Consider the following 23,032-nt stretch of genomic DNA (forward strand, 5'->3'; position numbering starts at 1 on the left):
AAAAATCTGTTATGCGTTTCTTTCTTCTAGGCAAACTGAAATAACGCAATTTTCTCTTATCTACCTGGAGACCACAAGGTAATATTCTCTTGCTTTGGCTTTAAGTGGGATAGAAAAGACTCCACATTTTAAAGAACCTGTTGACAAACAGGGAGTTTATAAAACCAGATCCCACATAATTTTCTAAATAATATATGTTGTTGCCTTTTCACCTGTTTTATCTTAGCTTCATGACTCATTAAATGTCCTGGTGACATGCTGTACAAATTGCACTTGGCAGAAGTTTCTGCAATAACATACCCTTTAAGGGGAGAAGTCTTTCTCTATGAATGAGCGTGCAATGAAATATGTGCCGGCTCATACCTCATGACCCAGTGTACGAGCCAGCCCCACTTTAAGACCATGAGCAGTTTGCGCACACAGGCTCCGAGCAGGGAGTTGCATTAGGGTGTCCCACCAGCAACAAGGGTGCAACTATCCTCCTCTGCAGTTTCAGGAGCAGTCCTGCATTCCCTTTGCACTGAATAAGGTTACCAGGTGCCTCATACGCCACAGCTCCTCTTCTCCTTTCCTGGTTGTTGTGCTGAATGTGATTAGCTGTTAGTCAGAGAGCCTAACAGTTTTAATTTGCTTCATGCATAGCTACATTAGCTACAAGAATTAAATTTGTTGCATGATGTGGGATATAAACTATAATAATATCCACTTAGAATGACATTTTCTCTTGGCTTCTACAGTATTAGAAAAAGTACTTCTATCACACTAAATGCATTACATTACTGTTCCCAACGTTGTTTTGTTGTTTTAACACTATCTTAATGAACCCTTTCCCACATGTGTTTTCTATCACAGTGATATCTTAAGTTTCACACTAACAAATTAATGGTGTAGAAGAAAAATGAGTCTCAGAAAACGTCAAACGCAAAAAGGCAAAGTCAAGTACTTTGTCACATCTTCTGGTTCGCAAACCAAAGCCTCCCAAAGTTAACTGTGCTCCCACATTTATCACAGCTGATGCTGAACTGTGGGTACTTGTTCTCCAGAAGAAATGCTGTTGAGAATGGCCTGGGTATGAAGAGTTCTTAACACAGCGAAGGGTAAATGCATGACTCCTTTCTGCTCTCAACAGCTTAAAGGTGGATTTTGGGTCATTTGTTTTGCAAACATGGAGGCTTTGAACATCACCATCAGTAACTGACTGCTCCTACCAAATAAAAGTAATCTATGTAGGATAGCTTATCTATATCTTCTTCCTACTGCATTTTACCCCACTGCTCCGTTTGTTGGTTTGGTGGCTCCAGCCAGTCAACTCCTGGCTGGAGAGCTGGAGGCTGTTTGCAGCACCTTTCTTCTTCCCCTGTCACACAGTCCAAACTGCCCTCCTGGTTTTACCAAGCAGCATGTACTCTGAGCCAGGCCTTATTTTTTTACTGTGCAATTTGCTCTTTCTTTGTGGCATGCTTCTGAATGCCTAGACTGCCCATGAAAATCATGAGAAACAGTCCTTCCTTATTGTCTCTTTTCCCTAATCAGCACTGAAAAGATGTTGAAAACCTCATTGGTTAGTTATAAGAAGCTGGAGCAGCAATGTGTGTGCTTTCTTATAGTTGGCTGGAGAGTTGGAGACATTCTCCATCTAATTAAGGAACATAAACTCTGCTACCTTAATTATTGCAAGGAGTAAACCCATGCCAACATAAGCACCTTAATACTGATATAACTGTGTCCACTTGAGAGAATGCATTAATATCACTAGACAAAGAAGGAATAAAAAAATCACACTCTGACAAAATATGTTGCTGTATAATCCTGTAAATGGAGCCTCAGGCTCATTCTTCCCAGACAGCTGCCTCTGGCTCTCTTTGAGCCTTTGCCTGATGAAAACTGCAGCTTGTCAGGGACTGGGCAGGTAACACCTGAAAAGTATGAGCGAGGGTGCTGTTGGATGCACTTCCTCAGGTTAAACCCAGAGAAAACCAAGGATACTTGTTTTATGACAATGAGACAGATATTGGCAACCCCATCTTGAAGTGAGCCTAAGGAACTCACTGGGGCAAATGAAACCTTTAGTTCTCCATCCTGCTGTACCAAAGCTGTGGTTAGGAATGTTGAAAGGGCTCAGCTTCAGCTAAGCAGTGCTGTTCCCCTGCAGTGCGAGCCACCAGGGCCACCAGGTAAGCACTCATCCTCCACACATCCCTTTCACTACGAGAAAGAAACTGTCTGGCACAGACACAGCCTAACTCAGGCATCATCTGCATTTGCTGCCAGCCCAAGGCCCAGCAGGGGAGCACTCTTTCTCACTCAGATGCCACAGACATGGAGAAGAGTTGGCTGGGAGGATCTTTTTCCCTGGAGCTAATGCCATCTGGGTATGCTTGGGGAACGTCACACACTCCCTTGTGCTGATGCTGTGGAGGGTCAGCAGCACCTCCTTGGTGTGCTGGGGAACACTGACAGCTTTAGTGGTCTCCTGTACTACAGCTTAACACAAAAGCAAGTGATAGCCAGCTGGTTTTGTGTCTTTTCAGACACAGAGGAGAGCCACATGGGATGGGCCCAGCTGAGCATGGAGGGGAGTTCATCCCTTCCCCTTGTGACAGGCTGGGCTGTCCATCACAGCTCAAGGGATGCACCAAGGACAACCCAACTCCCTCCCACCCAGCTGCTGCACTCCCCAATGGCCAGCAGATGTGGGACAAAGACAAGAGCAGCCCCCTCCCTTTCTAATCACATAGGGAGGCCTGACCAAATCCAGATATGTTCAGCACATCAAAGGACTGTACCTGTGGGATGGTTGAAATCCCAAACTTGATTTTAACTGATGTTTGCCTCTGTATTTGTGACATTGACACTCTGGGAAGGATATTTCATTTATTCTTCCCACCTAGAAAGGTGTCAGACCATTCCCTGCTAGGGGTTTTAACAGCTACCTCGTTTTTCTCTTCCAGTTCATTTTACCTGCTCTTACATTGCAATGTTATTGCTGTAACACTATGATGTTGTGCCTCAGTATGTTTTGAGATAAATGGCATTTTATAAGTATTTTCTTTGGCCAGGTTCAATTGAAGATACAATCTTTCTCTCACAATAAATTTATCCTCCCCTCTTCCTCTCTCATTTTCTCAATAACCTGTTCAGAGAATGTACATGGAAATTAAGAAGAGCAGAAACAGGCTGTAATGGCAGTGAGGGAGCAATTCAGCTCCTGGTGCTTAGTTGGGAGAGCAAACAGCCAGTTTGTTTTTGAAGCTGATCGGCCATCCACAGTGCTTCCTCCTCATCTTCCTCAGCGAACTACTAAACCTGTCCCATGAACATGACCATACATGAACACTCACTGAGTGAAAATCAGCTGAGAACAGGACCTGAAGTTTCTCTCATTTGCAGATGGGTAGCACCTGCCCTAAGCTCCCCTGGAAAGGTGCTTCCCCAGGCTCTGCACCCCCCACCCCTGTTTTATCACCCAGCATGGTGCCCTCATACACCTCCATAAAGCATAATCCCCAAAGTAAACATCTCCATAGTGTTTCGGGTTAATGATGACACTTGTTAACAACCTTCTAAGCACTGTCCTTTATAAATCAAAGCCAGCACATTGCAAGGGGTATTCTAGTCAGGGCTTTTTCTGTAGAGGAATTAATTCTGTCTCACTGGGAAGAAATCAAAATGGCAGTTCTTTATGCAGCATGACTGCGGTGGCAGTGACAGCATAATCTGGCAGGAAGAAAAATGCATGGAATTGAGCTCTTCAGGGTTTCTCAAACTGAATTTTAGAAAGTTTAATCTACTTTCTTTGTTATTGCTGTTCAGGAGGATCTAAGATGGTATTCATCATGAGGCAAAGTTTCACACTGAAACATAATGTAAAGTGATAAATGTGTTACTCACTAGGGCTGTTTGAACCTTTTTGAACGTGGAAATATATATTCCCTATTGCGATGAAGTCATCTATTCCAGTAAATTACTTTGCATTACTGGTTTTGGGCCTATACTCACAATGAATCTCTAAAGAGATATTTATTTGACTATGTGATTTCATAACTAAGTGCTGTTCTGTTATTTCTGGAAATATGCTTAGCACATTTAATATTTATTTCAGTAAGAACTATCTTGTGCATTTCAAGGCAATTCAGAGATATTGTATATAACTACAGTTCTTATTTTAAAGGAATATTTCACCTGACACTTCAAATATCCAGTATTATGCTAATAGATAGCCATCAAAATTGAACCTGTTAAGGGGACTGGGCAGGTCAGCTTAAGTCTACAGGAATCTATTTTCTCCTCTGAAAGCTCTAGAACTGATCACCATCCAACATGGGAGACACACTGGTGAGCATTAGATGTGATTACACAAGGCAGTTTCTGTGTTAACTGTGTGTGTAAAAGAGCCACGGTACCAGTCAGAAGTTTATAGTTCCTCAGTTTGATCCTGCCTTGGCATAAATAGATTAAAACCTGCTATAAGTCTTGCTAGAGACTCCTGCAGGAGGAAGAGTTGTCCAGGTGAGTTGAGTTATATATAGCTGCACATTTACTCCATCTCCCCAGCTTTTCTGACTTGTGATAGAATAGGGCCAGAGATGAATTTCCCCTGTCATTTGTTTAGCTGATCCCCTGTGTGAAGGGGTGTGGGGAGCAGGAGCAGGAGCATCAGCAGTCACTATATTTAGCAAAGCTCAGGTGGAGTCAAACAAGTTCTTTTGTCCTTAAGATTTTTCCAGCCTGACAAGAAAGGAGGCATAGCATAGTCAGATGTTCAGATCAGGCTGATCTGAAATGCAAGTAAATACTTTAATGCAAGTAAAGTTTATGTAAACCAGGTTTATTTTATTTGTACCTATATATTTATACACACACGCATATATACAAATATATACATGCATGTATTTACATTTGTGTGTACATATATATATATCTATCTCCTTCTGTATTCTTCTTCCCCTTCAGTGCAACAAGCAGAGAGCATGGGATCTGCTAAATAGCTGCAACAGATACAGCATCTACCCAAGGTGCTTCTAGATGAAGCAATGTGCAGGGTATATGCACCTCTGCAAGCAGTATTTACTTTATTTTGCCCACAACAGCATGTGTGTCTTAAACACTCCAGGTCTGAAATAAGTGGCTAAGTTCAGACACCACGTTTCAAATAAAAAATCAAAGATGGTTTTATTTCCCTCTAGAAGGCACAGAATACTTGCCCTGATATGAAACATGTTTTAAGACACAAATTGCATGCAGACCACCTGGACTGGTAATACAAGTATTCCTGTTGAAGGTTTGATTTAACTGTATTTGTTATTTCAGTTCTGAGTTATTTGAATGCCATGATGATCCTCAACTAAACCATTGCTCTGATATCTGCTGTTGTCTGATTGATTCTGCTTTTAACAATAACAATCTTTGAAATGAAGTTTATCAACCAGCCATTTATAGTAAAGGCTAGTTAAGACTAAATGTCCCTGTATGCCCAGGCTGTGTTACTTGTATATTCTTGTAGCTATGATAAACAAGTCTGCCTCTTAGTGTGCATAAATATAAGCATAAAAACCATGCATTTATGCACATCTTGAGATGTGAAATTCTAAAAATACTGAAAGAACAGTGAAATAGGGAAATAAGTTGTTACCCAGGAATCACAGGATTTGGTGCTCTTACAGTCTGCATGTATTGATATTTAAGGCTAACAGAGTAGTTACAAATTTGCTTAACACAAAGATTATCTGCAGTTTATTTAGTTCTACACCTAATAAGAGTTATGGCTATAAATCGGTGCTCTTCAAATGCTTCTTTATTTCTTATAGGCCTCACACATCCTTTCCATGGATGATCTCAAAACACATTTAAAAAGCTGGTGTTTTCTAATTAGCAACAATTAACTATTGGAATATATTACAGCTTTGGTAGAGTCTCCCAAGCCAAACATGTCAGAGGACAGGACCAAATAAATTTATAATATAGACTAAGTTTTATTTAAAAGCTCTTCCAAACATCTATAGAGTGAACCTTTCATTAGCTGGAACCTCATGTTAAATCTAGGCAAATTTCCTAAATCATTATCTTAATAGTCACACAAATGTAATTATTACAAAATCAATATTTTGTATTCAAGACTAATTACAGTATAAGAATTAAAATGCCACTAAAGAAATGTGCAGTTGGCTGGTTAGTAGACTTTAGCTGGCTGATATTAAAACTGACAAAGGTTCTCAGCTTTGGCTGCCCTGATGTGAATATGCAATGTTAGAATCAAGTTTGTTGGTTTTGATAAGTGTCACATGCACAACACATCTACAAAGAACTACCAGTCTTAATACCCCAAATAAATTCTCAAGGAAAGCATGACTCGTCTTTTGCAGTTGGCCTTCCCATTCCTGAAAGATACAGTTTTCTTCATTATATTGCAGAGAAGGATTTAGAACAGAACTTTTAACAAAGACTGAGATGACATCAACAGCAAACAAATGAACTAAGCTGATTTAAGAGCTTTTTGCTTTGATGTGTTCCCTATTCAGAGTTAGTTGTTCCTAGCAGAAGTTATTATAATGTCCTAATTCTGGAATCTCAAATCTGAGATATCAAAGAGAGAAATGCAAATTGGAAAGGGCAGGTAGGACTCATCTAACTTTCCAGTAGTTTCTCATCATCTCTAAGATCAGAGCAGCACAGGAAAATATATCACACCCAAATTACCTCCCCCTTCAGACATTGTTTCAGACCTCATAGTCAGCAGATATATCACCTTCCTGTGGATATTCCAAGCACTACAGACTTGATCCATGTCAGATATTCCAAAACTTCTATACTATTTCCCACCCCTTACTAGCAATCTTCTCAGTATGTGCACATCCTTCACCTGCTTTAAAATACCCCTCCCAGATTTTGCTTCGAGTGGTGTGTAATCAGCATTCATACAAAACAATTGAGGCTTCCATGTATGTACTCATTGGTCTTCTTTTCCACAGAACCCAAATGCATGAAGACCACTAAAGGTACTGTCCCCTATAAACAGAACATGGAAGAACACAGAACTACAATCCTGATACAACCTCCCTGTCTTCAGCAGACTTTTAGTGAAATCATTTTGGAAAGAGATGGAGAAATGGAGGAGATGAAGATTTCTTTGCTTCTTTCATCACCTCCATAAAAAAATGTAAAGAAATACAAGGCATCCCACAGATACTCATTGTGTTCATTGCAATTTCATCACCTGAACTCCTGAAGATTTAAGAAATTAGGTGCTTGTTAATATTGAGCAAGGATAGACAAGTGGTATTACCTATGTCAAAATCTAACACTCAGTTTTACAAACAATGATAACAAAATGGGGACAATATAAACAAGAAATGCAAGACCAAGCTTGAAAATTACTTTGTTTTGTCCAGTGAAAGACTAAATGAAAGATTAAGGTACCTCAAGTGAAACAGTTTAAGAGGCAATTAAGCCATGATCCATGACTTTTCAATCTATCCAACTCAGGTTCTCCAACAGATAAAAGCATGAGTACTCAAGTAAGGATTCAATTGCATTTTTTAAGATTATATGTTTAAAATGAAATTAACAAGCTGTCAGAGCAGATTAGAAAGGACTCTGTTACATTTCTGCTATAAGGGCTTTTTTGGTCAAGGCGGGATGTTTCTGAAAGCAGCATGCTGAGTTGGTTCAATACGGAAATCTCCAAAGATGGTTTTCCAGCATGCAGGAGGTTAAGAGTAAGTAAACAGAAGTTCCTTGTTCCTGGTGATCTATGAGCCTTCTGGACTGAGAGAACTCTCACTCTTGATTGATTTATAATGTACTATGGAAGCCACTTAAAATTCGTATTTATTTGTTAAATGACAGCAATCTGAAGAATTCCCAGGTCTCTTTCTATGATGTTCTGACATGATTATGAATCACCAACAAAATAAAACATGCATTAGGCAGCCTTTTTTTTTTGCCTACATATTCAATATAATTTTATGCCTCTCACTAAACGTGTCCTTAGGACAGAGATGGCTATTAAATCGGAAATAACCAGCTTATTCCACTAGAGAAGCTTTGTGCATCCTCTTGTAGAATACTGTGGGATTTGAGGTCTTCATTTTTCATTTCACACTTTAGTGGTACTACTTTACAATATTTACAACTTACAATTGCTTTTACAGACAAACACCTATTCTGAATGCTATTGGTTTGTTTAAAATCTAGTACAGCCTGAACCACAAAACAAAACAAAGATCCTCAGAGTCGTTATGTGAATAAACATCATCATTAAAATCTATTCAGTGCACATCCACTGAAGAGAGAAGCCTGAAGCACTGTTTCTTCAAAGAAATACTGATTCTGCTCATTCTGCAGTGAATATCACAACAGATTGGCAGCAAGAGCCTCTGGGTTGACCCTGTAGAGCTTTCAAAATCATGTCTTTCTTGGCAATAGTCTAATGAGACATCCAAGCTTCTCTTTGCCAGCTTAATGCTTTTGGCAGGAGCAATCGTATTTAGCATAAAATACCAGTAATCATGGTTGAGCAGTTTTGGGTTTTACTCATTTTCTCTCTTTTTCTATTAAGAAAAAAGTCAGAAACTAAAGATCAGAGACCTTAAAAATGTCTGCAATGCCAGCTCACATGTCTTGGCACAGTATATTCTAAGATAATTTCCCTCAGACTTCCACCCTATTCTGCAAGGTTTATACTTCAGCACATCACATTCTCTTTGGAGAGAATAAAGAAAACAGATTGTGACTCCCTATCAAGGTTATCCTAACAGACATCAGTGCTAACGCAGAGGTTACTCACACCTCATTTGTAACTTATCCAACCAGCTCAAGGTAATTTTAAAGAACTTGCCAAGAAAATCTCTCAGCTAGATCTGTGAAAGGTGCCTACATGTAAGATTTAAGACCTCACCATTTTTCAGCACTCAGCTACCACTCATTCTTATAACCTGCTCAGGTTATCTAAGCATCTTTTACTGGGAACTTTAAAATCTGGCTTTTGACATAGCACAAAGCATGTAAATATGAAATTACCTGAGCTTCAAAATGTTCATCTTGAATCTCAGCCTGTAATCTGAGCTTTCAGAGGGGTTTACATCTTCTCAGTGTGAGTCAAAGTATCCTTGTCAAATCACCATCACCAAGTCCAGCTGCTTAAGAAACACAGGAAATGCCAATGTAGTTTCCTCCCCTCATGTGGGAGAATGTGGAAGACCAAATTTCATTCTTCTCCCCCCTGAGGGAACCCTTTATTAGGTTATTATTATTATTGCATAACTTTAGCACTTTTTTTGTACACCTATTCATCTTGGCAGCTTGTGATAGTAATCAAGGTCTGATCCACATTTAAACTCTTCACAGTCACCACCATTCAGAGCAGCCTAAATACATAAACTGAGCAAAATTCAGTCATGCTGCATCTATAGTGTCTGTAAGGAATAAACTGTGGATCTAAGCTAACTTTTGAATGATGGCTGTGTTTTCTCTCAGATGGACGTCTCTGGTTTGTTTCAGACAGAAATCAGAAATATACCAATGTGTACATGGTTGGGCAATGAGACGATTGGAGCCCCCAGAGCAAAAGAGAGAATAATCCCAATTGACAGAGTATTTGCCCCTAATGCAGCTGTGAAGCACTTAACTCTGTTGGACAAACCCAACTGAGGAAAAGCTGAATCCTGACTCTACAAGATGACAATGTGAAAGATGCAGACTTAGGTCCTGGTTCTGCTTTTGCTAAATACACAAGAGTTTTCTGCCCCGACTTTAGAGCCCCTGAAACAGGAGTGGGTCTGTCTTACCTTCAGTGTAAGTCACCAGTCCTCCTGCACTGATCCTATCTAGTGACTGTCTAGATGTTTCTTGCAAAATGGAGCTTGTTTTCCAGGAGACATTACATACCTGACATTACCCAGTATAACTAGCTATGACTGTTTCACCTAAAGAATGGAAAAGGATTTTTCACAGAGTTCTTGCACAGCAGAAGGGGTGAAACCAAGGTTCCCTATATTCAAAGTGAGTGCTTGGGGGTTTGGGAGGAATTATTTTGTGTGTGTGTGTGTTTAACATTATCACTTCTAATCCCTGAGCTAGGGTATAAAGACCACTATGTGCATTTTGGTTTTTTGTAAAATGGTTTTTTGTAAAATGACTGATACAGACACCTAAAACCATAAGGCAACACAGGACCATGAATCTGCATGAGAGCAAAGAGCATTTTTGCAGCCAGACCACGTTTACAGCACAAAGTGACCCCCTGGGCTGCTGAATCCCCATCGTCCACTTTAGCACATAAAAATGCACTTTCATAACCTTGCTAGGTGATCCAAAGGCATGCATTTCAGCTCTTGAATCCTTGCCTGAGGTGATCTGTAAACAAGGAACCAGTGGTCCTCTGAGAGTTTCTTGACTGTAAAAATGGCTGCTCCACACCCACACTGGGCAATGCAGTCAGTGCAGGGTATAGCCCTCTACCTCACTGCCAAGGAGACCTGCTGCTCTGAAACTAGTGATGCTGCACAATCCATCCTGAGTTTATGCCTTTCCAATTTTCCCAGCTTGTTCCTGTGCCAGCATTGCTTTTTATAAGTCAGCACCTTTTCTTCCTCTTGGGAGGAAGCTCTCCTCCCACTTGTATTTAGAATAAGCAGTCACACACTGCCTCAACTTTAATTTCACTAATTTTTCGAGTTTTCTCTCATATGACAGCTTAGGAGCCTCTCAGTTCAGAGCAGGAAATGCACTTCACAGTACAAGAATGAGGAGAAAACAAAGGAAATCAGCAGCTAACAGGCTAAAGGCAAAAAAAAAAAAAAAAGAAAAAAGGTGATTCTTTATATAATGTTTAGTTAAACCTTAATGTTTAGTTAAACCTTAATTCATGCCACAGGATATTATGTTGCCAAAGGTTAGATAAGTTTAAAGTGACTAGATAGATGAATTGCTGGAACGGATATGAAATGCAGAAGTATCAACTGTGTCCGAGGGATTCCCTGACCCACAAACTGTTGGAGGCCACATAAGCATCCCAGCAAAATACTGTCAACACAGCCTTCAGTCTTCATGGGCATTCACTACTGGCCAGTGTTGGAAGCAAAACAGTGGGTCTCCTTTAGATCTGCTGCTGTCCTTAATTTTCCTTCTAAGTGCCTTAAGTACCTTTCACTTTATGCTCTTCACTTACTTCTGTAACTCCAGTTCTCAAGCACACTGTTCCTTCACTGCTTCATCTTCTTATTTTACCCTTGCATTGAGTTAATCTCAACAGGAGTTTTCCACTCTGTGTCACGGTCATTACTGTTCTGTTAAAACAGAACTGATCCTAATACTGATCTTTGAAAAATACAGTTTTGGACTTCTTCTTCCTGTGTAAAATTTCCTTAGGTAATGCCATCTCTTTCATCCACATTCCTGCCTACCTCACAGCAACTTTGCTTCACAGAGGAAACCTTCTGTGATTTATTCACCAATTACATTGACTTTTTGAGTTACAACTAAACTGTCATTAATCACCAATTCCACATTTTCGTGTTTGTTATTCATGTTTCTGTGTGGGGAAAAAAAATCAGTCTTTAATAGCTTTTGGAGAATCTACGGTAGGTCGACTTTTCTTCAACTGTTCTTACTCTGTCTGACCTCTCTCAAAACTTCTTCAGATAACCAGTGCTGTTACGTCAGGTGTTTATGGTAATACCTTCACTTATTTCAGATGTCTTTCCTAATGTGACTATTCTAGTAGCAGAGACTGGGGGAAAGGCTTTTAATAAAAATCTCTGCCAGGTGTAACTTCTGAGAGCCCAAAGGGATCTCCTGGTCTCTTCTCAATTCAAGACTCTGCACTCCTCCAACTCCAACTAGTTCCCACAGGTGACATCCACACTGCCAAACAAAATGCACCAAAATATTCCTGTGCACTCAAGGTAACCATTGATAGCTGCTGTTTATTATAGCAAACTCTCCCAGACACAAAAATGTTGTAATTTACGAAGAGCCACATGGGCACTGCTGGAAGTTTTAGTGTGGAGCCAGCCTTGGTGTGTGAAAATTTGAAAGAGACCCTTAACTATGAGGCTGATTTTGTTTATCCTTACCCAAACATATACTGAATCAACTTGTAATCATTCAGCAAAAGGTCACTCTCTACAAGCTAGTATTCCTAGGGATTTCATTATTTACTAAAATCATTGCTTGACAATCATCACCTAATAGTGATTCAGTGATCCTCCCCATGAGTTTAAGGTGTTTTAATGTTAATCTGGGCATTTGTGGTTCAGCAGGCTAGCACTTTCACATCCTACACTTACTTTAACCTTTATGCATTTAAAGCCTTTTTCTTCTGTCTCCTTTTGTCTCATTTCACAGTGACTGTGAAAAATAAACTCTGAAGCTGTCTCAGGAAACTGCTTTTCTGGGTACACTGCTAATCATTAGCAGCACAGATCACCCCATAAGCAGGATGTCTTAAACATCTACAGATCAGTCTAAATTTCTTCTTTATAAAACTCTTTTTACAAGACCTGGAAATCACCAGGGAAATCTTAATTTGACAAAGGCATGTGGAGCAAAAATCTGATAAGTGGCTTACAGGTGATTTTCACTGTTCAATTTAGATACTAGGCATAATGAACGTTGAAAACATAAGATGGTTCATAATAAAAACTATGCAAGAAGCTTTCACCAACCTAATCTGCTTTTACATGTCATGTCCGATGCCCGAAGTGAGGTGGTGAGTGTAAGAAAATGGGTGATTATCTTTTCCATTTTTTCAAGAGAAAAGTGAAATGGAGAAATGGACAGACAGGTGGTATGGGAAAGGTTACTATCTCTGATGGTTTACCATTCTCACTCCTAGATACATTTGTTTGCACTTTGTGCCAAGTAATGGCCCAGTCCCAATCCTTTTTACACTCTTTTTATGATCTATCATGCCATACTGGATTTTTCTGCCTTTAAAATTACTTGTGTCTGGAAGCAGGTCATCTGTTGACCTCTGTGACAGGATATTTCCTGCTTCAAAGAGGACATGTGTTTATTGAGGATTTCTATATAAGAAGTGACAGTAGTCCAGCCCTGCACTATTACTATGGCTTGCTTGTGCAGAACTACATTTTCACCAAACCTGAGAATATTGGCACTTTAGTTAGAGAACAACAGGCCTTTTGTGTAGATCTAAAAATAGTAACCGTAGGTAAAAAATATTCTTCTCAGTGCAATGATACACTACTTTATTAGAGATAAGGTAATATGAGCTTTTGAGGTAAATGTGATGGAGATTGTAAAGCAGCAAAATACACTGGGTTTGGAGTTTTAAAACAGTTTTGCTTATGTCAGCTAAGCTAATTTTTCTCAAAGTGACAATTAGGTTAAATAGATGGATAAACAGCTTCCATTAAGAGGAACGGCAGTACGCTGACCATATTTTTCATCAGAAGCTCTCCTAAAGAAAATCACAATAAAGCCAGGTCTCAAGTCTGAATCAATTTGAAGGAATAACAGAAAGATTAACTCCATGTTTAGTGAATGCTACGTAATTTATTTAATAAAGTCTCCAAATAAGCATGGAAATTACAGGCCTGACTACAATTAAATGTATCTGAAATAAGACACTTTACACGGCTGATTGAACACGAGCACACAGACAAATGGAACTGGAACGATTTTTAATATGGAAAGTTTAAAGTTTATGGTTCTTACTATCATTTATAACAATTACTAACATGCAAAACAACACGAAGGGCAATCCATCTTGCAGATGATATAGAAGCTTCTGAGGTAAGTCATGGCAAGAAACTAATTTAAGAGCTAATTTACATACATCTAAGTATCATGGCTTGATTTTGGAACTCGAATGCTATCAAAATGTACTATCTCCTCAAGTTCAGAGTAGAAATGTACAAAAAATACTTATTTGGCAAAGACAGAATGATTCAGCAAGTTCCAGGCACTTGCAAAGTAAGCATTTTCTGTTTGCAGCTGCATGGCTCTCTGAAGGTCGAGCTTCCAAAAAGAAAGACATATTCCAAGCAGCAGCAATATGATGCTAAGTGAAAATCAGTAGCATAAGATGCTCCCAGGAAAGGGTTTCCTTTCTATGTTATCACCATTGGAGTAAAAATTTGTATAGCTGGAATAAGTAGTATATCACCAGATGGAAGACACAATATGTATTTCTGTATCTTACTCCATTTTTCATTAAGACAATTTAGAATCAAAGATTAAAGCCTTAGTATTAAACATAAGAGTATATGTTCACATCAACACAACCAACCTGCAATGTTCCACATTTTATTTCTCCTATACCTTCATTCATTTGTTATCTCTTATCCTAAGGATCCTAACTTGCATGCTTAAGTTTCCACTTTAGAGTGTCATAAATATTATTTATAAAACACTGTATATGCCTCAAATCTTTATATAAATCAAATGTTGTATCTGAATGGCATCATCAATCATTAGTTAACGGCCACCAAGGGAATGTTAACAGGTTACATAAAAGGCTTCCAACACAAAGATGTACAAAGTCTAGAAGATTTAAATCTTATCAGCCATAAAATCTTAGAGGAATTAAGACAAGAAACAGCCAAGCACCTATACATACAAAGGACAGTATCTGCAGTGGGTTTCAGAAATATACCTGTGGTATCCTATGTGTCATCTTTTTGCTCCTAAGAGGAAGAAAAACAGTGTGCAACACACTTCAGACAGAAAGGTAACAATGAATGAAAATTCACATTAAAATCAGGTAATACTATACTAAAGTTCAGGCAGAGACAGAATCCTAAATGATTTGCTGATACTTCTTTGTGCCAAAAAGAAGTCAATTATCAAAATCAGTTTTCTTCAGGCACTTTGATGGTAGGACTTGCATATAGATAATTCTTTCAAAGTGGAAATAAACCACGAGTAAGCTCTGCAAGGTGATGACTTTGATGAGGACATCAACAGTAGGAGATCTGTCCACTAGAAATTGCAAACAGTATGTAATGGTGATGGAATTCTGCAGGTGGAGGACATGGAGCATTAGTTCCCATACATTTTGTACTGATTCAAAAAAAACCCTAACACTGCTAGGTTTGAAGATCTAATTGAAAGGAAAAAAAATAACATGCTGATTACTTTTAAAGGAAATTTCCTTTGTGAATTTCATTGCATGCTCAATATCACTCCTTATGTCTTTAAACAGAATTCAGTCAGCTAGGGCTGATTCTGCAAAATCACCTCTATACACACTCTTGACCTTTAGAACAGGATTTCTACTTGGGGGAAATACAACTGCAGGGGACAGAAGCCACTATTTCCCCTCACTAGGGAATGCTCAGAGGCAAGTTAGGTTCTTAAAAAGCACTTTTTTTCCAAACATCTTTCCACAGAGACATCAGGAGTGCTCTGCATTGCTCTTTTTAAGACGTATTTATTTTTTCCCCGCTGATCTCTATCTGTAGCTGCACCACAAACGAAACTGTACAAAACAAGTGAACAATCACATCCACACAGAAATGAATCAGACAGAAAACATGTATTATTACATTGGGCAGTTGTACCGCCTATCTACACAAACACGAGTACATTTTCCAAGGTATCCAGGTAGCTTCACTGATGCCAACCAAGGTTATCAGGGCATGTAATAGCAGAGGATGGCTACAGAGAAGGCTAATTTTCTTTTTTTTTCCCTTTTCTTTTTGTACAAAAAGCTGAAGTGAAAACAAACAAAAAGATAAAACTTTTTGAAAAACAAAGAGATCTCAAATCTCACCTAAATCCTCTTGCAACAGTTCCTCATGTCTTTTTCCTCTGCTCTAGCACGAAGCATTCTGTATTTTCAGTTGAAAATAGCCAGTGTATTTGAAAAAATACACGTTTGACTGGCAATTCACATTTTCCTTCTGTAAATACTTTTTACCAATTTTAGGTAAAAGCCTTAAGAAACCAAACCCTGAAGAGTATTGCCAGCAAGCAAAGTAAAGAAAATAACTACTCTAATTAGCTGTAGACGTATTGACTTTTAAAATGCAAAGCAGGCCACCTGGAAAGAAAATGGTTGAGTTTTTCCTCAGATCTGATCTTTATTCCCAGAAACCGATTTGATGTAGGCAGCTAAGCAGGAAGTCCGGCCTGTACTAGCCTAAACTAGCTAATACAGGCAAGCTGGATAGGCCTATGTGTTAAATGCCAAAGGCTATACTCGGCGCCTATACTCATTACAACACATTTCTGTTTCAGCTACACCACAAAAATCTACTGAACCTCTTCTAACTTTCTAACATGAATGAGAACTTAAGTTCTAGTTTATTTACTAAGCAGTATCGCAGTTTCAAGTCCAAACCCCTATCCTATAGTCACACTGAAGGTTGGGCTGCATTCTCCTATCTGCTCTTTTGTTGCCCATTGCTCTCGAATGACACAGGGCTTTTTAGAGACATTTAAAAAAGAAATAAAAAAACTCGGTGATGTCACCTGAGCGGTTTTCTTCACACTTCAATTATTTGTATTGCTCTTAATTCAGGTTTGTGGAAGTTATCAAAAGACACCCTTTAAAAAAGTAAAAAAAATTGTATACATATTATTATGCAGGTCTGACACCACAGAAAAATCACTCAGCAAGATAATAATCCTCCGATTTACATAGCATGTTACAACATGCATCAAGAAAGGCTGTCCATATACCCTAATCTTAGCTACCATCTTACCAAAAATAACATCTTACAACATTCTTATGATCCTGTCTGCTGGGAAGCTGACAAGTTTTCTTTTTATGACAATATATGATGTCATAATTCATAGTGACTTTTTTCTGCCTTATGAAAAAAACCCTCCATAAAATTGCTCAGCCAGCCAAGATGGCTGTGCTTAGTTTTATGAAGTAAATGCTAGCAAAGTTTTCTCTATGCTGAGAGAAAAAAAAAAAGTGATTATTTTACATTTTTTTTAATACATTTTTTTCTCAAGTGACATCCTACGGATGGCTGTAATTTAGGGAAGGAGAAAGCTTTTCAGAAAGTACGCAAAGTGAAAGAAGGGGACAGCTCTCCCCGTAGGCATCGTGTTCAGGGTGGAGAAATAGTTTTTGCATCCTGATCATGCTAACAATTCAGTTGTGCTAGAATGAGTGCAAGTGTAGCGACCCCGGGGGAGATCACCGCATAACTACAGACAGACAGCTGGGAGGTTCAGACTTGGTCCAGACTCCCCAGCAAGGCAGGTTCTGAAGGAGAAGTATTACCTTACTCTCCTCAGAGCAATCTGTCCCTGCTGTTTGAGAAGGATTCTTTTAAGGAGTGCGAGCCACAAGACACACTCATCAGCTCAATGACTTTGAGCAACTTGGGCAACGTCTCAAATCAGCAAGCAGAGTCTGCAACGTTACTTCTTTCCTCAAAGCTCTAAAATATCTCCCAATGATGAAAGATCAAAAATGTAAACTACAAGCATTATAGAAAGCAGCTTATAAGGTGGAGTGAGCAGAACTGATGAACATCTCCCACATTTAACTGTGGATTTATGTTAAAAAATACGCCTTTAGATTTATAAACAAGAGCATACAGTGAAAGAGAGAGAAAACTATTCCTGTGGAAAACAGTACTTTAGGTAAGTATAGCCATCAGGATGAAGAAAACTTGTAGACTAATATCCTGCTCTCACTGAAGATAATGGCTTTATAAAACGAGTTTATCACGTGTTATTTCTATATTCAGAAGGTGTAAAGAACACGGTAATGGCACAGATACAACCAATCAACAGAAATTGCTGGAAAACTGTCTGCCAAGCCTACAGTGTGAGTGATTTCCTACAGCTTACGATATTCATCTATGCCAGTAAAAAATATAAAAAGTGGATAGAAATCTACCACAGCACCACAGGAGTATATATTATTGCACCATGTTCAAAGTACGCAGTATAGTAACCAGCCCTGTCAATGCTCAGTATTTTGTTCTGAAGGCATCAACTTCTCAGAGAGGTTTTGGTTCAGAATATCAAGTAAAAACTTACAAAGAATAATGTTTTGTCTGTCCTTGTTCATGTAATGTTAGATTTAACAAAACCTGAGACGCCTGGACCCATTGTGAGGATTTTTCAATGGGTAAGACAGTGTAATTTGAAAACTTAAGCATATATATGCATAAACATAAACCCATCATCCCTGCTGCCAAAGGGAGAGACAGTAACTTTCATTTGACCTCTTTGTGCAGGGCAAAGGTAGTATGGAAGAGCCTGTAGCTTCATCCTGACAGTGAGAACACAGTCAGTCACAGGAGTTACACCAGATTTTGCAGTTACTGTTGATTTGAGTCCCATGGGGACTCATACTGTCTTACAGAAATACAAGATTCCTATTTATTCAAACTAAAGGTGGTAAGGCACTTGTTTATAAACCTTCCTTCCACTACTGGCCCTACTATGAATTATTGCTGTGGTTATTATTGGGTTTAAGCATGGCCCTGAAAAACCCAGCACTAATGTTACTATTGTGTTTTTGTACTTGTATATGCATATGTATACAGGCAGATACACTGGAACATCCATAATCTTAATTTTCATAAACCAACAACTCTGCTTATTTATTAACACATAGTAGCTGAAACTGTGCGATGAATTCCAGCTACAGGTAACTTGTATTAGCTGCGAAGCCACTTCCATATTTATTTAAATGTTCTTCAGTTTTGTGAAATCATTAAATAGTAACAAATATAAAAGTGAGCACCTCAGTAGCTTGTATGATTGTACCATGACAGTACAGAAAATATCTTTGTTCAGAAACAAAGATTGCTGTGAATATTCTGCTATTTAGGAGTATGAGGTAACCCAAAATCTGTCACTGATAATGAAACCCATAAGGAAACCAATGACTGAAAAATACTGTTATTTGTAAAGCATACTATAAAGAGCTTGAGCTTCTTAACTACATTTTTCTCTTAACTCAGAGAACATGGTGCTGAAGGGCAGGCAGTAACAACACAACTTGAAAATTGGGTAAAAAGTTGTCATATAAAAGCCTCCAAGTACATATTTAACAATATGCTCTTGATGCTTCAGTAAAGCACATGCTAGAAGGACTCCAGGCTGTCCCCTTCTAAGAAGCTAGTATGTGTATATGTTACAAATAGGAAATGACTCTGGAAACAGATTTCATTTTCCAATATTAAGAACTGTTTACCATAAACTGAAACATAGAATTATAATTTCAAAACTGCAGTTTTGAAATTTTACACACATTTGTGAGTGTATGTTCCATCCTTAGAAAATAGGGATAAATCCCTCTGGTATCTCTTTTCAATGCTCCTTCATGTTTTAGAATTGAGGGGAGGGAAGGAAGAATGACATAAAACTGCCTTTCTGACTCCTATTTCAGCTTTGCCACTTGCTTGCCTTCTGTGCCTCGAAAAATGCAAAGGAGTCAACTGGTTCTGCACTGCTCATGGAATTCACTGGAGCCCATTTCTTTGTAGCATTTCCCTCAACTCCACATATGAACTAAGAGAGGGAGCCAAATTTTCATTAGCAATAAGAGATGTACAGAGAAGACTGATAGAAAAAACAGTGCAGTGGACAATGCTACTTGAATTAAGGGTTTAGCTTAGATGACCTGAAATACCTTTACCAACTTTATCACCACTGCTTAATACAGACACATACAATGAGCTATAATAATCATTTTTTTATAACTGCCAAATAGTTTTTTTTAGAAGCTATGATAGCTATTATATATAGCAATTATATTTCCTATATGCCTACCAAGCTAAAAAGCACGTTTTAAACCTAACTGCATGTAGTGGAGCAAGAGGGAAAGAAAGTGAATCATTTTAATACGCCCTAAAGATGAGATTAGGGACTGTGGAAAGGTCTCACAACATTTAAAGGCTGCAGGTGAGTTAGAACTGTGATTCTCAGAATTTTTGTATTGTATCTTACCATGTTCCTTTTTTTCCCCCAGTTATGTAAAAAACCCGTATTTTAAAGATCTGTTTTCCAAAGAATATTAATTCAATAAATTGTATGTTAAATCAGTAAATGACTCTAACTGAAGTTGTGATCATCAAAGTGATGTCCACTTCTTTAAAGAAATCTCTAAAGAGAAAAAGATACATTATGAATATCACCATTCCTTTACAATACAAGTTGACACCTACGCAATACAAGCAGGAATTAACTGAGACTCTTTGTTATGAAGATGTTATCGCTTCAAGTTCCTGTAGGTCCCCAAATGCGAGATATAGACACGCTTATCAAAATTATCCCTTGGGGAGAGAGGAAGATAGCATGTAAAACAACAAAATAAAACTCCAACAAAAAATTAGGGTAAATTTAGCACTGATCTATTTGAAGCAGCCACAAAGTTTAGAGTAGTAGGTTAGGGCAGAAGGAGTAATATGAGCAGAAATTTCAGGAAGACCAACACTTGGCATAGATTGAATGAAATTTGTCACACAGGTGACATTATTGTGTGCAATTCCCTAACTCTGTTATGTCTCACGCAGGTATATAAATAATCTAAAAAAACTAATATTAGGGAAAATGTTCAAAGTTGTTCACAGCTATGTAATTTGCTGAATTTTAAGTGCTTGATATAATACGAATTTCTAAGATAATCTGGACCTGACTGATCTCTTGCAGCAAGTTTTTGTGATCCCACGACAGCCTAAATCAAAAGATTTAACGAACAAAAAAGTTCAGTACTGTGAAATAGGTCTGAGCAGCCTCTAGGGATATCATGCAGGACAGCTGCTGCTGCTTTTATCGTGCTGGTGACCACTGTATTCACATAACTAGCTGTACCAAATGATAGCTGGAGTCATGTATTTGAATTTTAAAACACAATTATTTGTGCTCTGTACTTTGTGTAACGATATTGTCTACAGCCATCAAAGAGGAGGCGGATACTTAAGAAACAGACTGTTGAAATGTGTAATGCATTTAAATAAAAAAGTTGACTATTTCACATTGCAAACTTTTTCAGACTCTGTTTGTCTGCTATTATAGCAAACTCTTTTGTTTTACTATATCTCTAGTAGCAACACCACTAATATAGACCTAAAATACTTGCCATTTTTCTAGTTCTTTTCTCAGCTTGTTGAAATAAGAGCTGATTCTAGCTAGCCAATTTTTAAATAGCTACTGAATAGCTACTTAACTTACTAGCTTTACCATCCTGTTACACTGCCATTGTAACCTTGATCAAGAAGGTTACATTGCAGAAACACCATTATATTTTTGGTAATAAAAGATACATTACTTCCTTTAGTGGTAATGCAAACTACAGTAAACCTACCCTTGAGTGACAAGATGATTTGGGGGAAGATTTATATTCTCTTTACAAAACTTTTCAAAGAAATTTCATGGCTGTGGGTACAAGGAGGTTTGCTCTATCTAAAATATTAGGAAAATACATTTATAATAAATAAGAAACCAGGTTTCAATAACACTAAACAGACATTAAAGGTCTTTTGCCTTTTTTTAAGAAGATTTTTTTATGTATGATTGAAGTTTATACAACACTCCAGAAAAGCCATCATGTGTTAGATTGAAAAATAAAATCAGAAGCATTTTCTGTCATATAGGTTTACATGAAAAAACGGGAACATTAATGTCTTAGAAAGTGTATGTCCAGTTTTGTACCATTACTCATTTAACAAAGCAGAAAATAAGATACTATACTGTAAACAAAAAGCTACAGTAAACGGACATCTTGAAATTTACACAAGTTTGAATTCATAAACATTTTGGTTGCTTCATAACAGTTTTTATATAAAATAAATAGAAAACCCTTGGACAGCTTTCATCACTCTTGACTACTTTTCACTTAAATGCACACAGACATACTTTATATAGCAATATACTGATGTACTGTAACATGGATATTAAACTATGATTACTGTTTTTTAACTGAGATGTGTATTATCCAATCAATATTATCTGCAATTGAAATACTCATACATTATGTATTCCCATCATGTTGTTAAGTATAAAAACATGAAAATATAACTTTACATTATTTCAGTTATATACATCAGTTCAGGCTTGACAAAGATTTTCTTTACGCTATGATTTTTAGAGGAATAAGCCCAGAGGTACAATAAATAGCTTTCCACTGTATACAATAATGCAATTCTACTTTTTAAAAAAGTTTAATTACCATATGAATATCATTTTAGTTTGGTCATTCTAGCATTGAACATTAAAAACCAGAATGCATCCCCCAACATTCCTGATGAGGAGTAATGCACAGCACACCTACGGATTACAGATGTGTCAAAAAATGGTTTAGTTTATTTAGGGGTCATTTACTTCCAAGTTTGACGTTGAAAACACTGTATACACCTCTTTTGCTGACTGCACTGAGAGTATATATACACTGTGTTCACATGCTTGTAGAAACAGGCTCAGAGCTTGTGAATTTCAAGTTTCTAATAAATGGTCTGTCTTCTCCAATGTTCAGTGAACATTTTACTTAAGCCTAAGAAATGGATTCCAACTAAAACTGCAAATCATCTTTAAAATTTTAGTCCTAAATAAAATAGATTTACTGATACTGCATGAGGCAATGCATCCACAATGCAGAAAACTGCAAGCTTTTCAACCAAGTGTATGGAATTTTATCTACAGGGAAAGCTAGAGAAACATGTTGCTTTGATTTGCATTAGCATTTCAATTAATGTTATTGCACCCCTCCTCGGATTCCTTTTTGCTTTGTAAGTAGAGTTATCATTTTTAAATACACATAATTAAAATGTATGGTAACTTCAGATAGCAAAGAATATTCATAATGATTAAGATTCAGGAAAGTTTTTATATTTTCATCAGTACAGACTTGCATCTAATCTGAGTTATCAATCTTATTAAAAAAGACATTGCCAAGGTTTTGGTTTTATTTTCATAACGAAGAACTTTACTAGCTACTGCTTAGAATCACCTTTTAACAGTTTGAAAACTGCTTCCTTAAAGAAACAATTTGAGAACTGCATTTGTTTCATACCTTAAAAAAAATATTTAACACTATTGTACTGCTTGCCATTTTTTACCGATAGTTTTTCTCTCCATACATGTATTTATGAAT

At 37.8% G+C, this 23,032-nt stretch overlaps 1 protein-coding gene across 3 annotated transcripts in view; it reads right to left on the bottom strand.

Moving 5' to 3' along the window:
• Window positions 1-21,417: 21,417 nt before the first annotated feature.
• Window positions 21,418-23,032, bottom strand: part of GRIA2 (glutamate ionotropic receptor AMPA type subunit 2) — a 94,112-nt gene continuing 92,497 nt past the window's right edge. For all 3 annotated transcript variants that reach the window (XM_061373449.1, XM_061373429.1, XM_061373436.1), the window contains one exon: window positions 21,418-23,032. This exon is cut by the window's right edge and continues 1,258 nt beyond it. The gene's annotated coding sequence lies outside the window, so the exon portion shown is untranslated.

Source organism: Neopsephotus bourkii, unplaced genomic scaffold, assembly GCF_033783945.1.
Source record: "Neopsephotus bourkii isolate Nb327-2 ecotype Australia unplaced genomic scaffold, CSIRO-AGI_Nbou_v1 NB_168, whole genome shotgun sequence".
NCBI classification, from domain to species: Eukaryota; Metazoa; Chordata; class Aves; order Psittaciformes; family Psittacidae; genus Neopsephotus; species Neopsephotus bourkii.